Raw genomic sequence first — 13870 nt, forward strand, 5'->3', positions numbered from 1 at the left:
ATAGTAGGGGCTATGTGAGTCACCATGTTCATTCAGCACTTCCAGCCACCAGTGGTATTCCAGCTACTCCGAGGCCCAGGAGCCTTATTATGCACCGCCAGTGTTTAGTGTACCTCCCGCACGGGGTGCTTTCAGTAGTCAGTCCAGCCGACCTGGCCCCAGCCAGTCACTGTAGCCACGCCCTCCGAGAGCTTGTTTTGAGTGTAGCAGCACTCACCACATAGTGAGGGATTGCCCCAGACTATGGCTGTCCAACGGGATGGGCCATCCCGTCCTGTCCCGCTTCAAATTAAACGGGATGGGCCAATGTTAAACGAGACACGGGATGGGACAGGACGGCCATTTCATCCCGTTTGTCCCGTCCCGCATCCCGCCAGTTTTTTTTTATAAAAAAACTAGATGTTGGGCAACGACTTAAATTGCAAAAATAGATGTTGCCAACGGTCCAAACAGTCCCCCCCCCGAAACACCCCTACCACTTCCAAACTTTTAATATAACCCCTTAGTTTATTAAATTACACTTTGTCCCTAATTTCTACTATACATACCCCCATTCTTCTTCATTTTTTTCCCACAAAAAATCAATCTTCTCTCTCAAATCTCTTACATTCTAATATTCTATCTATATTATTCTCTCAATTTTATTACTATCAAGTATCAAGTGATAACTTTCAAGTATTTGGACAAATGTTTTGGAGCAACTTTCAAGTTTCAATTTAATTTGTCAAGTATTTGGAGCAATATTTTGGGCAATTTCTTCAAGTTTCAATATTTAATCACGGTCCACTGGTTCCATCTCCTAATTTTAATATATAATTTTTGCGTATCATTTTAGTGCTTAATTTTTGTGGTTACTTTACGTGTTATATTTTCGTATTTCATTTGTGTGTTTAATTTTTGTGTTAGCTTTTTTAATTTAATTTCGTATTTAAATTATGGCACCTAAAAATGTATTTGGCATTTTAAAAAAAAGTAGTAAAAAAGATAGTAAAGGTGAAAGTAGTAGTAATCCTAATCCTAACCCTTCTCCTAGACCTAGAATTAGAAAACATATTGATGAAATGACTCATGTTGATGAAACTTCATTTTTCCAATCCCCCAAATTTTATGATGTTCATGTCGGAGAACAATTAGATCATGAAACTTTACAAAGACAATTTGGCAATGATATTTTTTTTTGAGGACGAAGAAAATGAGGATGAAGAAAATGAGGAAGAAGAATTAGATGAAACACCCACTAGTCCCGCAACACAAGCTCCAACTCAGAGTCAATCTCAGTCTCGAGCTTTACCCCCTGTACCCCCTATAAGGGGTAAGCCTAAGGCTGAACGTCCCAAAACATCACTTGTATGGAAATTTTTTAAACATGATAAAGTCAATCATCGTGCTATATGTGAAAAATGTAAGCAACAATTTGCACACACAATAAGTGGTGGGACAGGGGGTTTAACTAGACACTTAAGACGGGATCACAAATCTTTATGGATACAAGCTAACATAGAAGCCGGAAAAATTATAGATCCTACCATCAGTACTGACACTCCTAGTGGATCTGGTTCTAATCAAATTCAACAACAACTTGACCCTGCTTCTGGTCATGTTTTACGCAAATATAACAAAGATAGAGATCGTGAGAACTTAGCAAAATGGTGGCTGTCTGTGGCTTACCTTTTACTTTCCCTTCTCACCCTGCTTTTGTGCATTATATACAAGAAACTTATAACCCTGCTTTTCAAGGTTTTCCTAAGACCACGGTTAGAAATGATGTTTTTAAATTTCAAACCGAATATCTTCAGTATATTCGTTGAGTATTTTTTACTTAGATTGTAAAGTGTCTATCACATCTGATATAGGTCATAGTCCTAATGGTTGTGATTATTTAACTGTTACATGTCATTGGGCTGATCATCACTGGAACTTGCAAAAATGTATTATTGGTTATAAATTTGTTGATTCAAAATACACTAGAGCATATATTGCAACTACTGTTCTACAAATACTTATTTTTTATGGACTCATTAATAAAGTTTTAACTATCACCTTAGATAATGCTTCTGCTAATACAACCGCAACAAATAGCTTAAAATCTAGACTTTGTCCAATTAATCTAACAATTTTTCATGTTAGATGTGCATGCCATATTTTAACTTGGTTGTAAAAGATGGTCTTAATTTATTTTCTGATGCTTGTAGTAAAATACAACATGCTTGTGGCTATATTTTTCGTACTCATAAACAAAGTAGAATTCGTGAATTTGCTCAACAATGTGCTAGTGCTAACCTTCCATTTAGAAAAGTTCCAAAAGATGTTTGTACTAGGTGGAATTCTACTTATGAAATGCTTAAAGTTGCTTATAATTATCGAGTGCCTATCCAAAAGGTATTTAATATGCATAATTCTTACCCTGTTGATCAAATTGTTGATTCTGATTGTGATGAGATCAAAGAGCTTACTAAATTTTTAGAAAATTTTTATTATGCTACAAAACAATTTTCTAGTATATATTATCCTATTGTTACACAAATATTATGGTATATTTGTGGAATTTCTGTTGTATTTGATAAGTATAAAACAAATCCCACTTATGCATCGGCCATTAATGAAATAATTTTAAAATTTAAAAAGTATTTTTTCCCTATTCCCGAAGTTTATTTAATTTCTACTATACGTAACCCATCTTTAAAACTAAGTGGTGCAAAGGGACTTGTTCGTAAAATTTGTGAGAATTTAAAAATTCAAGAAAATGAACAACCATCTCTCGAAGACTGCCAAGCTAGCATATATTCTTATGCTAGATCAATGTTTGATAAATATAAATCTATGGATACAACTGGTTGTGAAACTACTCCTTCTACTTCTTGGTCTAGAGCAAAAGTTTTATGGGAAGATATGGATGATATAACAGGTTTGATTCTTCTATTGATGATAAACTTGATTCTTATCTTAATCAAGGATTGGAAAATATTAAAGACGAAGAAGGCAAGGAACAACTTTTGTCATGGTGGAGGGAGCGTGGCACGACTTTTCCAACACTTTAAATTATGGCCCGAGATATCCTGGCTATTCAAGCATCATCAGTAGTATCAGAGAGTGCTTTTAGTGCGGCAAGATTTCAAATTGGAGATCATAGACATGCATTAGCGGAGGACAGTCTAGAGATTTCCGTATTATTCAGAGATTGGATTAATTCAGAAAGAAGAAATCTTGGTTTTGAAAAATTAACCACTAGGGAAGAAGAATACAATGAGATACTTACCACTAGGAGCGATGACGACATGGAGCTCATGGAACATCAATCAACATTGCCAATTCCTGCAGAATGTTCGAGAGATATTATTGATAAGTTACAAAGAAGCTATATAGGAGCTTACAAATATTAGTATGATAATTTATAATTGGCTACTAAGAGGCCTAGTTCAAACAGAACCCTTCCTAGAAGGTGGTTGCATAGATTAGGTGCTCTTCAAAAGAATTATATTTGTATTTGAGATTTGAAAGTTCTATTAATAAAATATAAGGCTCGAAGCATTGAAGTTTTTTTTTATGAATTGTCTTAGTAACTTAATAGTTAATACTTTGAAATTATATTAAATAAATTATAACTATATTATAAATTTATAATTAGTAGAATATTTCAATACAAGTCTTTTGTTTTAATATGTTATAATCTTTACTTAGTTTTTTAATTTTTATTTTAACATAGTAACATTTAAGTTTATTAAATAAGTCAAAAATCTAGCCGTTGCAAACCTTAAAAACATAGTAATTTTAAAAAAACTAGACATTTTTAAAAAAAATACACTTAAAGCCCACAAACCCGTCCCGTTCCATCCCGTCCCATCCTGTTTGTTAGCGGGACGGGATAGGATGACCGTTTCGTCCCGTCCCATTTCGTCCCGTTTGTCCCGTCCTGTTTCGTCCCATCTTGCCACAGTCCCGCTTAAATGTCGTCCTGTCTCGTCCCATCCCGTTAATTTCGTCCTGTCCTGTCCCGTCCCATTGGACAGCCATACCCCATACTTATAATGAGTGCACCTCCACAGACTTCTCAGGCACCACGTGCTCCACTGAGTCCTCAAGCTATGATTATAGCACCAGCTACCACTCCACCTGCTCATCCAGCTCGAGGTGGAGGTCGGGGAGGTAGAGGTCGCCTTAGAGGGGGAGGCCTGGCCAGATATTATGCTCTTCCTGCTCGTACAGAGGAAGTTGCTTCTGACTCTATCATTATAGGTATTGTTCCGGTCTATCATAGAGATGTGTTGGTCTTATTTGATCTAGGCTTCACTTATTCCTATGTGTCCTCTTATTTTGCCCCGTATTTGGGCGTATCTCGTGATTCTTTGAGTTTTCCTATTTATGTGTCTACACCTGTGGGAGATTCTATTGTTGTTGATCATGTGTATCGGTCGTGTTTGGTTGTTCTTAGTGGTTTTGAGACCAGAGCCGATTTATTATTCTTAGCATGGTAAACTTTGATATTATTTTGGGCATGGACTGGTTGTCATTGATTGGCTCCAACCTGTACCACTTTAGAATGACAAGAGTGGTCGATGCAGCTTTTACCTGAAAGGTTGGGATCGAATCCACAGAGAGTTAATATTGGTTTGGAATCGGGTTTCTATCCAATCTAGCTACGTGCGTTGTTCTTAATTGCAATTCTAAACATGTTTGATTTTGTTACTATTCTATTTGAATGCTAATGAATGCTGAAAATAAGCTAAGTACACTATTTTTGAAAGGGTTTTCTCAAGTGATAAAAGGAACTAGGGAAGTGACTTACACCTAGGCGAGTATCTAATGGGATCTAAAATTTAGGACAAGCTTGTTATGTTTGGGGTCGCGATATAACCTTTGCACATAGCTACTCACTCTATACCTCTCGGTAGTTTGAGTGACTTTCCCCTAATTGGTTTCTCAAGCCCAATTGGGTGTTCAAACAATGCAAGCAAAATTGGTTCAAGCCGGGTATTACTATCTCTAGATTTAACTCTTTAATTCGGGCCATGGTTCAAGTCGGGTATTACTATCTCTAGGTTTAACCCTTTAATTGGGGCTATCAATCTCTTGAGTGCACTCCAATTCCTTGTTAGCCTGAATTTTCTAGACTTAGACCCTCTTTCTCAAGAAGAGCCTAAGTAATAAAGGCATGAATCAGTGTTTGCAACCACCAATTCTACAATTAAAGCATGAAACAAGCTAAATATTACTAATCCATAAACAAATAAGCCCTAAAATAGAAGACCCATTAAATACCCACACTATGGTTAAGTCACAACCCTAGCTAATAGGTTTAACAACTCATAATCAAGGAAGAAATCAAAGATGGAGATGAAATATATCCCGTAAAAAGTAATTACAAGAGTAAAATCTATGATTAATTGCTAAAGATGTTCTAAAAATACTCTAAAAAGCAAAAAAAAAAAAATGGTTGTTCACGTGCTCCACAAAACAACAGATACCCTAAAAATCTGAAAAAGATCTATTTATATACAGCTAAAATTACTGGACAAAAATGCCCCTACGGAGGTTTTGCTAATAGCGTAAAATTGAGCACCTCAGCGCTAGAACTTCCGCGGCCGCGCAAAAGCAAGTGTGGACTGCATTTCTTCTTTTTTGAGCTTGATCTAGACTTGATTCCGCTGGTAGCGGAAAATCAACCGCCTCAGCGTAGTATTCAACCGTGGCCGCGAAATATGTTCACGGACCGCGCTTTTCATTTGAGCCCAAAGCTCCAGTTCTCTGATTCTAACTTTCGCCCTCAGCGGAATATGGACCACTACTGTTTCAAGTAATTCTGCTGCCACATAATTTCACCGCGGGTAGCGGTGTCTGTTGAGCGTAAAAGTACCTTCTCTGAACCTCAATCCGTTGAGAGCGTAAATATGGTCGCCTCAGCGGTTCAACTTCTGCTGCCGCACTATTTCTTTGTTGTTAGCGCTTTTAGCTCAGCTTTGGGCTTGTGCAGGTTTCACTCCTTTATGAGCTGGTTAGGACTTTCTTGTCTCATTTTGACCAAAAACTGCAAACAAGCACAATAAGTTAGTTTTTGGGTATACTTCTACACATTTTTTATCGAAAACCTAAGCAAAAAGGAGCATAAGATAGGCTAAAATTCCTAGTTATCAACTCCCCCAAACTTAAGCTTTTGCTTGTGCTCAAGCAAACAAAGTAATTCTCACCTCCACAAGGTAAAAGAAAGAAGAATTTCAGTTGTTCTAAGGTGACTCAAGCAAGCATCAATTGGTACTAACAATTACCCTCAACACAAATGTATTATCAACAACACACAACCTTTTTAGCACCATGGGCCTAATGCGACACAAGAGCATCAAGAACAAGGATTATAGCACTCAGAACAAGGATTGTGGAAAAATACACTCATCTCTCTCAAAGGAAGGTCACAAGTCCGGCTCTAAGTACCATAAGCTTGCCCCTCATGTGAATCACCACTAATGTAAGCTCACTCAACTCGAAATCATATAGGACTTTTGTGGGAATGTAATGAAGGCTTTTGGTTCAAGGTAGGATATATCGGTCTATGTAGGTTTCATCTTTCCTTAAGCACTTTATTTTCTCATTTTGGCTCACACTTTCTTGACTCTTTTAGTCATTTTTCTCTTCTTTAGGGGACTAGAGAGACACATTGTCACTCTTTCTTGTTCATGACAAACATTTTCTCCTTTCTAATCATTCCAAGCCTTTCTTCATTGCTTTTATTGAATCTCTTCGTTTTTCCATGTTATTCACTTTCTTTTTGACTTTTTGGATTTTCTTTCCTTTTCTTTTTCCTTCCCCTTTTTTTATTTTGTACATTTTATCACTTTTGCATTCCTCGTCTCTCCCCCCAAACTTTGCTTTTTCCAATTGTGCTAAAGAAAGATCGGGTACCAAGAGAGGATAATTTTAGAACGGATAAAGGCTTGTATCATGGTTATTGAAAGAACAAGGGCTATGGCTCAACGAGGTTGACTAGGGATATCATATTTGGTGGGCTATGGATGCTTTCAAGTTCAAATTTGGATCAAGGAGAGCCTATAATCACTTCTCAAATCGAGCTTTGCTTAGAATTTCGCCTAGACAAACATTCAGGGCAAGTTCTAAACTTATTGGCACGAGACTTGGAATTGCAAATCAAAACCTCACCTCACAAGCTATTGGATTGCTAAAGAAAATAGAGTCGGGGCGTACAAAAACTTTAGCTAAGATTAAGCAACACAAATGGTTCCTAAAAACCACTCGATGATTGTTAAGTCAATACAAGAGTCTAAGGGTCCCAACTATCACCATCTTTACACACCAATTTGTTTCTAACCATAAGGTCAAAGGTAAATGTGTTAGGACCAAGTGAAGCTTTGCTTGAGACACTTTTGTTCACTTGCTACTATTTACACAAAAACAAAAAGAAGACAAACTAAAACTCTTAAGAAGGTTGTCATGCCATCCGTCATAGGGAAGAGCCACCCGGTTCACACAAATTCCACCTTTGGAAAGAACCGTGGCATTAAGAAAACCAAAGGCTTATTGATCACGAAAACTTGTAAAAGTAAGAAGCTACAAATTGAAAAAGAAGCTACTAAATGAAATAAGCAGCTATGCTATTAAGGAAAATTGCAAAAGAAGTTATAAAGTAAAATACAAAAAGTAAACTGAATATGTACAATAGGGGATTTAGACGAATATACATAACGGGAATGAATATATACATGGAAAAGTAACTTTATATACATACCGAAACTGAAAAATAACGAAAAATGAAAAATAAATGGTAAAGTTATTTACATACCAAAAGTGAAAAATAACAATGAAAAGAAATCAGTATCATAATTACAATCCAGTTATCAAATCATCAAAATAGGACCACCCTTAAATAAAAACTAGCATTGTCCTTAATGCTAATAGCAAAAATAAGATCAAGGAGGGGTTAGAGAGTAAAGAAAACTCCCTATGGGTCCTCTGTCTGCATTGGATCCGGAACATCAGTGGGGTCCTATGGCTGGGTCCCTATGTCCTGTGGCTATCTTGGGTCACCTCCCACAGTGTTCTCTACCTGAGCTGCTTAAGCTATTGGAACTGGATTCACCAAGAGTAGGTCCAATGGGATTTCTCCAGCTGATTTAATCTGCTCAACCTCCTTGCGCAACAACTTTACAGACTCCTTTGAGGCCTGAGTATTCTTCATTTTCTTTGTTTGTTTGGCCAATTCTGTGATTGCTTTTCCCTGTGCTTCCAAAGTGCTCATGATCAGCTTCTGGTTGTCCAAGAGCTTCTTCTGGTTGTCTAGAAGCTCCTTTAGTGATTCCTCTACTGAAGCAGGCACCTGAGGCTGTGCCGGAACTGACTGAGCCTCCACTGTGCTGGATAGGTCAGACAGCTTTGATGTAGCTGCATGCATCCAGTTGTTGTTGCTGGATAGAGTCTAGTTAACCCTCAGTGCAGTGAGAGGGTAAGCTGATGAAGATGGCACCGTATTAGGCATGGAAGTAGATGGTCCATCAGGAGGCTGTGGTATGGCAGTAGGAGGCTCATTAGACACCACCCCTGGCTCTTCAGACTGGCCAGTGGAAGTGGAGGCTTTTCCCTTGGACTAGGGGTTGACTGGATCCTGAAGACTGTACCATGAGAATGGCCTCTTAGGCTTCACTCTGATATCAAAATCCCTCTTCTCGACTTCCTGATCCTCCAGGTACATGGTGAGGAAATTCGGGAAAGGGTATGAACTCTCATTTTTGTTGACCACTCTGGTAATCACCCTGGACATGATATTTCCAATATTGATAGGGTACCCCACCATGATGGCCCCAATATAATAGCCCGAGAGACCGTCATATCACTGTCATGAGTAGTGGGGTCTAATATGTTGCATACAAAAGTCGCCCAACGTTTCACCTCGAAGCTCAATGTGTTCCTATAGATTGGGACCCCAACTGTCAACCAAGCTTGAGTAGTACCTGGGAGAGCAATCTTTGACGCTAGCCACGGGCGAGCCAACTCATCATGGCCACCTTCTCTAAATACAAGGACTCATCCTCATCATTAAACCCAGCATAGTCGTTCAAACTTTTGCCATCAAACTTGATCTTTCTGTTCCGGACTTTGGTAAAAAATGTGCCCTTTTGATATGGGTGACATTAGCATAAAACTCCTTTACCAAGTGCTCATTGGCATATGGTATCTCACCGGTGAAGAACTTCCATCCCATTCTCTCATTGAAGTGCCTCTTTACATTTGGGTTGTGAGGTAGTAGATCTCGCTCAATAAATACCCTCTCATGTGTAAATGACCTCTGAGTCCAACACTCCCGAAACTTGTGGTAGGCTTTTTCACTCATGAAACGGTCTTGACATACCACTAGGTTCCTAGATTTTTCCAACCCTCATGCCTGGGTGTCACCACCCCTCCCGTCGTCCGGGATCTCCACATATACATTAATTGGTTCATATCTTGGTAGAGAAGCTGTAGGAGAGGCTGAAGCTGAAGATTCACTGCCTTCCTCTAAGCCATCAGACGACTTAGAAGAAGCAGGAGAAGCATAGGAGGCTGGGGTTGTAGGCTCGTCTCTCATCCGATACCTCCCTTGGAAGTCTGTGGGAATGTGTGTTGGCACTAGACTCCCTTTCAAAGCTTCTCGGGAAGGGACAATGGGATGCTGCTCTCTCTGCAGCTTTGATTGTTTTCCTCATCTTCCCTATTGACTTCTAGACTGCTACGGGTAATTTTGTCCTCCCTTGACCTCATGTTCCCTTGCCTCGGGAGGATTCATCCCTCCCTTTTATGCATCACCAATACCTCTAGATTATACCATTGTCTGTATACAGCTTCAGTGAAAGATCATTAGTATTGTTGCTAATAGAATCAATAAAGATAGGCAGATGAAAAATTTACAGTATTCCAACAGGTACAGATCTGTTGACAACGGAAAAAGGGGCGCGACTGCAGACTAGCTACCGCTGAGAGCGGAATTTCAAACACGACCGTGGAGGGCTGGGATTCAGAATACCTAGTCTTTGATGTTGATCAACCACTGAGAGCGAAATTTTAGGTGCGGCCACGAAAGTTGAACATCTATCTGTGGAAAAACAGACGCGGCCGCGAACCCAATGTTGCATTTCTCTGAACTAAGATTCCGCTGACCGTGAAAAAGGAATCGCGGTTGCAAAAAGCAGGCCGCTGTCAGCGGAATTTCTACCACTGACCGCAGAATTCATCCCACTTTTTTAGTCTACTTTAGATAAATGCTGACCGCGGAATTACCACCGCGGCCACAGAATTTAAAAAGTAATTGGGCAAAACTAGGGTTTTGTGTTTTCTAATTGCTAACGGGTATATGAACATTATCAATCCCTCCTAGGCATCACGAATCACTATCCTATTAACCCCAACTAATCTAGCATCAAATAATCAACAACTAATTCACCCTAGTTAAAATTAGAAGAAAAGATGAAGAAATTAAAACTAAAAGAAAGGAAAAGTACAAATTGAAAAAAATGATGAATTGAAATTATCAGTTGTTTGATGATTTATGAAAATGGACTTCTAATTTGGTGATTGTGCGGATTAGGGCTCACTGTAGATATGATGAACAATAGAAATATGCTTGTGAAATTTCAAGTAGTGAAAAGGGTAAAAGGTCTCAGGACCTTCTATTTATACTAAATAGCACAGGGGCCCACAAGTCTTACATGGCACGGCCACGGAATTCCACCACGGTCCGCGCTTTTACCTTTCAGAAGGGCTGCCTGTTCAACAATTCCGCTGAGAGCGAAAAAATGGGCACGAAAATTCTCCGCTGACCGCGAAAGGGAAACTTCAGAGAAGTCTCATTTTAGACTTTGCAAATCCGCGTCCGCTACCAAATTACACCCCCGTGAAATGCTTCCGCTGACCACGAAATTTTGAGCGCGGTCAGCGATCTAGTTACAGACTTAGCCAAATTTTTCCAGTATTGTCCTGCACTGCATCAAACATTCCTACACACATCTCACAACTAGTTAGTCCAAAACAAGTCCTACACTAAGAAGAAAATGAAAAACATATGGGTTGCCTCCCAAGAAGTTCCTGATTTAACATTGCGGCACGATGCGTGTTACTATCATCATTTGAAGTTGATCAAGGCCACCACGTGGCTGTCATCAAATTTTTCCAGGTAATGTTTGACTTGGTTCCCATTAACTCTGAAAAGGTTACCATTTTTATTCTTCAAATTAAGAGCACCAAATGGAGTCACATGTACTACTTCAAAAGGGCCACTCTATTTTGACTTTAGCTTTCTCGGAAACAGTCGTAACCGAGAGTTGAATAAGAGAACCAAGTCACCCTCTTTGAATTCCTTGCTCCGAGCATATTTGTCATGTAAGTACTTTATTTTTGTCCTTATACAAGGACGAGTTGGAATAGGCATGAAACCAGAACCTATGTAGCTCATTGAGTTGCTCTACCCGGAAATTTGCTGCAACATCCCACTCAAGATTTAATCTCTTCAACACCCACATAGCCTTGTGCTTTAACTCAACCGGAAGATGGAACGCTTTCCAAAAGACCAACCGGTACGGAGACATACCAATCAGAGTCTTGTAAGCCCACAAAGCATCATCTAGTTTCTTTGACCAATCGGTTCGGTTTGCATTGACAGTTTTTGATAAAATGCTATTTATCTCCCTGTTGGAGACCTAAACTTGTCCACTCGCTTGGGGATGATAGGGGGTTTGCATTTTATGATTGAGACCATACATAGACAGTAATGTATCAAAGGCCTTGTTGCAAAAATGAGACCCCCCATCACTGATAATCGCCTTTGGAGTGCCAAACCTTGTAAAGACATTTTTTCTTGAGAAATGTCACCACACTCCGTGCCTCATTGTTGGGCAAAGCCACAGCTTCAACCCACTTAGAAACATAATCAACAGCAACCAGAATGTAAGTGTTACCACATGAACTCACAAAAGGCCCCACGAAGTCTATGCCCCACATGTCAAAAATGTCAACCTCAAGAATAGTGGTGAGAGGCATTTCATCCTTCTTTGAAATTCCACCTGCTCTCTGACAATCATCATATCTCTTAACAAGCTCACCAGCATCCTTATATAGAGTAGGCCAATAAAATCCACATCTAAGAACCTTTGAAGCAAATCTCGTCCTACCATGATGACCACTGTAGGGCGAGGAATGGCAAGCATCAAGAATACTCATTTGCTCCTCTTCCGGAACACATCTCCGGATCACACCATCAGTGTAAATATTGAAGAGATAGGGCTCATCCCAGTAATAGTACAAGCTGTCCCGTTTAAGATTCTTCCTTTGGTTATAAGAAAGCTCATTCGGGATAAGGCCGGTCACAAGAAAATTGGCCACATCGGCAAACCATGGCATACTATTCAAATAAACTGAGAGGAATTGTTCATCCGGGAATGCATCATTAATCTCAAGACCATCTTTGGGTCTCCCCTCCTCTTCCAAGCAGGACAAGTGGTCTGCCACTTGGTATTCACTTCCTTTCCGATCAACAATCTTTATGTCAAACTCTTGAAGCAAAAGAACCCATCTTATCAATCTAGCCTTAGAGTCCTTCTTTGTTATCAAATAATGGAGTGCCGCATGATCGGTATGATCAATCACTTTGGCACCCATGAGATAAGGTCTAAACTTTTCCATTGCAAACACAATTGCTAACAACTCTTTCTCCATCACTGTATAATTGACTTGGGCATCATTCATAGTTTTGCTTGCATAGTACACTGGATGAAACCTCTTGTTCACCCTTTGCCCCAAGACCGCTCCTACCGCAACGTCACTAGCATCACATATGAGCTCAAATGACAAGCTCCAATGTGGTGAGGCGATGATGGGAGTGGTAGTCAATCTATACTTGAGAAGCTCAAAAGCTTTCATGCACTCATCATTAAATACAAACTTTGCATCCTTTTCTAATAACTTGCACAAAGGATTCACCACCTTGGAGAAGTCCTTGATGAACCTTCAGTAGAAACCTACATGCCCATGAAAGCTCCTAACCCCCTTGACAGAAGTAGGAGGAGGGATTTTTGAAATCACTTCAATCTTCGCTTTGTCCACTTTGATACCGTTCTTTGAGATCTTATGGCCGAGGAGAATGCCTTCCTTAACCATGAAGTGGCACTTTTCCCAATTAAGCACTAGATTTGTCTCTTCACATCAGGCCAACACTTTGTTAAGATTGCCCACACATTCTTCACAAGAGTCACCCACAACACTGAAATCATCCATGAACACTTTCAAAAAGTCCTCTACCATGCCAGTAAAGATAGCCATCATACACCACTGAAATGTAGTCGATGCATTGCACAAACCAAATGGCATCCGTGAGAATGCAAAGGTGTCATATGAACATGTGAAGGTGGTTTTCTCCTGGTCCTCTAGTGCAATCATAATCTGGTTGTAGCCTGAGTACCCATCCAAAAAGCAATAGTAGGAACGCCCTGCAAGTCTATCCAGCATTTGGTCAAAAAAGGGCAATGGAAAATGATCTTTGCGAGTCACTTTGTTCAGCTTCCAGTAGTCCATGCATACCCTCCATTCGGTGACAGTCCTAGTGGGGATCAACTCATTTTGCTCATTTGTGACCATAGTCATACCCCCTTTTTTTGACATACATTGGACCGGTGAAGTCCATAAACTATCCGAGATGGGATACACAACCCCTGTATCTAGCCACTTGATAATTTCCTTCTTGACAACCTCTTGCATAGCCTCATTCAACCTCCTTTGATGTTCCACGGAGGGTTTGACATCATCCTCAAGTATAATCTTGTACATTCAAAAGGCAGGGCTTATCCCCCGAATATCAGCTAAAGTCCATCCAATTGCCCTCTTCCTTCTTTGAATCACCTCAAGG

This window comes from Nicotiana tabacum, chromosome 3 (assembly GCF_000715075.1).
Source record: "Nicotiana tabacum cultivar K326 chromosome 3, ASM71507v2, whole genome shotgun sequence".
Classification (NCBI taxonomy): domain Eukaryota; kingdom Viridiplantae; phylum Streptophyta; class Magnoliopsida; order Solanales; family Solanaceae; genus Nicotiana; species Nicotiana tabacum.